A 4034-nucleotide genomic window follows, 5' to 3' on the forward strand; every position below is an offset into this window, starting at 1 on the left:
TGTTTTGTGGTCAGTGCATGGTAAGTGTTGGTCGCGGCGAACCTAAAGGCACGCAAGATGTTGCAAAGGCAGCGTCACAGACTGATATGACTGATATGACGTAAGGAGAGCAAGATGTATGTGTGGGGACCGGCTGTTATCGAGGTGTCATCGAGTGCGGATCTGTCTTAGGTATCACAGCTTAATCTCATTGAAGTGTAGAGAGCGCACAATACGTTTGTCTTACTAAGAGCGGTGTCCGTACTCTATTTTCGTAGTTATGCGTGCCACTTTCATTGTGGCCAACTACGATTCGATACAAAATGCACGAAACCTGAAAGACACCCTCACTGATACATAGAGAGTAGTGTTTGTCTGCGGTATAATGGGAGTGCAAGGGTCTGTGGCGTTGATATGGCTGTATGTAGCACCATTCTTCATGAGGGAAGCGTAGCTCAGATGGTAGAGAGCTCGCTTAGCATGCAAGAGGTACTGAGATCGATACCCAGCGCCTCCAGAACTTTTAACACACCTACATGCGCACCTCGGCATGCATGTGGAATATTTCACAGCCAGCAGATGTGTCTAGGCAGATACAAGCGAACGATTAGCATCCACAATTGGCAAGCGTGCTGTTATTCGGGCGCAGGAAGCACACTCCTCCCACTCCTGCAGTAATGTAGAAACAGTACAGGTGTTCCCATACGATTCTCAAGCCTACGTAGGAACGAATTGCCTTGCGCCGAGTTCACGTAAATCCTACTTCACATTCCCATTCTTAGCGTGCGGTCGGCTGCTACTGGTGTTGCTAGTTGTGACTGCTGATAACAGATGCCGTAGCAATCAACTCATGGAGTGAGTTGTATGTTTTGCGATAGTCTGTCTCTGACAAGCAAGCACAGGTGACATTGGTGCGGACACAGGGAGCTTGCAGCCCCTCGCTGCCTGCAGACACCGAGCAGCGACACTAGGTGGGCGACCTAAGCCGTAGGCGAAATGTGCTCATTCGCTTTGGCGCGACGTCGAAGTATAAATAAGGCTGTCACTAGCGTGAGCGTCGCGTGAGCGTCGTGTTAAGTCGGAAAAGTCAACGGCATGGGTGAGTGCCAAGTTTGGGGAGCGTTTCGTAGTGTGCGCAGTGCAATGGAGACGCGGAAACCTGTTGTGGCCCAGTGTTTTGCAGTTGGACGACAAGAGTGGTACACAGTAGTAAAGCGCGAGGCACTGAGTTAGCATGAACAATGGAGTGCACAATGGGGCTCGGGATGTGCTTGTTACCTCAGGTGCTGTGTGATTGTCAACAAGGAGTGAAAACGGAGCAATTTGTGACCGCCCTTTCAATTTAAGACGTTAAAAACAGACAGAATTTGCATTCGTAATACCAGAGCATCGGAAGTACTTGGAACTCTTGTGTAAATAATCGTGTCCGCGCCATTGTACTCTGGTCCCTTCACCGCAACAAACCAACCAACCATCGTGTCCGTGCACATCAGAGTCGCAAAGAATGGAGAATAGCGCAGCTTAGTCGTGCATGGGAGCGTAGCTCAGTTGGTAGAGTGTTCGCTTTTCATGTGAGAGGTCCCGGGTTCAAGCTCTGGTGCCTCCATGTTTTGTGGTCAGTGCATGGTAAGTGTTGGTTGCGGTGAACCGAAAGGCACGCAAGATGTTGCAAAGGCAGCGTCACAGACTGATATGACTGATATGACGTAAGGAGAACAAGATGTATGTGTGGGGACCGGCTGTTATCGAGGTGTCATCGAGTGCGGATCTGTCTTAGGTATCACGGCTTAACCTCATTGAAGTGTAGAGAGCGGACAACACGTTCGTCTTACTCAGAGCGGTGTCCGAACTCTATTTTCGTCGTTATGCGTGCCACTTTCATTGTGGCCAACTACGATTCGATTCAAAATGCACGATACCTGAAAGACACCCTCACTGATACATAGAGAGTAGGGTTTGTCTGCGGAATAATGGGAGTGCAAGGGTCTGTGGCGTTGATATGGCTGTATGTAGCACCATTCGTCATGGGGGAAGCGTCTCTATTTTCGTCGTTATGCGTGCCACTTTCATTGTGGCCAACTACGATTCGATACAAAATGCACGAAACCTGAAAGACACCCTCACTGATACATAGAGAGTAGTGTTTGTCTGCGGAATAATGGGAGTGCAAGGGTCTGTGGCGTTGATATGGCTGTATGTAGCACCATTCTTCATGAGGGAAGCGTAGCTCAGATGGTAGAGAGCTCGCTTAGCATGCAAGAGGTACTGGGATCGATACCCAGCGCCTCCAGAGTTTTTAACAAACCTACATGCGCACCTCGGCATGCATGTGGAATAATTCACAGCCAGCAGATGTGTCTAGGCAGATACAAGCGAACGATTAGCATCCACAATTGGCAAGCGTGCTGTTATTCGGGCGCAGGAAGCACCCTCCTCCCACTCCTGCACTTAATGTAGAAACAGTACAGGTGTTCCCATACGATTCTCAAGCCTACGTAGGAAAGACCTGCCTTGCGCCGAGTTCACGTAAATCCTACTTCACATTCCCATTCTTAGCGTGCGGTCGGCTGCTACTGGTGTTGCTAGTTGTGACTGCTGATAACAGATGCCGTAGCAATCAACTCATGGAGTGAGTTGTAAGTTTTGCGATAGTCTGTCTCTGACAAGCAAGCACAGGTGACATTGGTGCGGACACAGGAAGCTTGCAGCCCCTCGCTGCCTGTAGACACCGAGCACAGACACTTGGTGGGCGGCCTAAGCCGTAGGCGAAATGTGCTCATTCGCTTAGGCGCGACGTCGAAGTATAAATAAGGCTGTCACTAGCGTGAGCGTCGTGTTAAGTCGGGAAAGTCGGCTGCATGGGTGAGTGCCAAGTTTGGGGAGCGTTTCGTAGTGTGCGCAGTGCAATGGAGACGCGGAAACTTGTTGTGGCCCAGTGTTTTGCAGTTGGACGACAAGAGTGGTACACAGTAGTAAAGCGCGAGGCACTGAGTTAGCATGAACAATGGAGTGCACAATGGGGCTCGAGATGTGCTTGTTACCTCAGGTGCTGTGTGATTGTCAACAAGGAATGAAAACGGAGCAATTTGTGACCGCCCTTTCAATTTAAGACGTTAAAAACAGACAGAATTTGCATTCGTAATAGCAGAGCATCGGAAGTACTTGGAACTCTTGTGTATATGAACGTGTCCACGCCATTGTACTCTGGTCCCTTCACCGCAACAAACCAACCAACCATCGTGTCCGTGCACATCAGAGTCGCAAAGAATGGAGAATAGCGCAGCTTAGTCGTGCATGGGAGCGTAGCTCAGGTGGTAGAGCGTTCGCGTTTCATGTGAGAGGTCCCGGGTTGAAGCTCTGGTGCCTCCATGTTTTGTGGTCAGTGCATGGTAAGTGTCGGTCGCGGCGAACCTAAAGGCACGCAAGATGTTGCAAAGGCAGCGTCACAGACTGATATGACTGATATGACGTAAGGAGAGCAAGATGTATGTGTGAGGACCGGCTGTTATCGAGGTGTCATCGAGTGCAGATCTGTCTTAGGTATCACGGCTTAACCTCATTGAAGTGTAGAGAGCGGACAACACGTTCGTTTTACTCAGAGCGGTGTCCGAACTCTATTTTCGTCGTTATGCGTGCTACTTTCATTGTGGCCAACTACGATTCGATACAAAATGCACGAAACCTGAAAGACACCCTCACTGATACATAGAGAGTAGTGTTTGTCTGCGGAATAATGGGAGTGCAAGGGTCTGTGGCGTTGATATGGCTGTATGTAGCACCATTCTTCATGAGGGAAGCGTAGCTCAGATGGTAGAGAGCTCGCTTAGCATGCAAGAGGTACTGGGATCGATACCCAGCGCCTCCAGAATTTTTAACAAACCTACATGCGCACCTCGGCATGCATGTGGAATAATTCACAGCCAGCAGATGTGTCTAGGCAGATACAAGCGAACGATTAGCATCCACAATTGGCAAGTGTGCTGTTATTCGGGCGCAGGAAGCGCCCTCCTCCCACTCCTGCACTTAATGTAGAAACAGTACAGGTGTTCCCATAC

At 49.6% G+C, this 4034-nt stretch overlaps 1 non-coding gene across 1 annotated transcript; it reads left to right on the top strand.

Annotated features, from left to right (window-relative positions):
• Positions 1 to 1512: 1512 nt before the first annotated feature.
• Positions 1513 to 1585, top strand: Trnae-uuc (transfer RNA glutamic acid (anticodon UUC)). The gene has a single exon. It is a non-coding gene; the product is annotated as a tRNA-Glu (tRNA).
• The last annotated feature ends 2449 nt before the right edge of the window (positions 1586 to 4034 follow it).

Source organism: Schistocerca gregaria, chromosome 8 (assembly GCF_023897955.1).
Source record: "Schistocerca gregaria isolate iqSchGreg1 chromosome 8, iqSchGreg1.2, whole genome shotgun sequence".
In the NCBI taxonomy this organism is placed as follows: domain Eukaryota; kingdom Metazoa; phylum Arthropoda; class Insecta; order Orthoptera; family Acrididae; genus Schistocerca; species Schistocerca gregaria.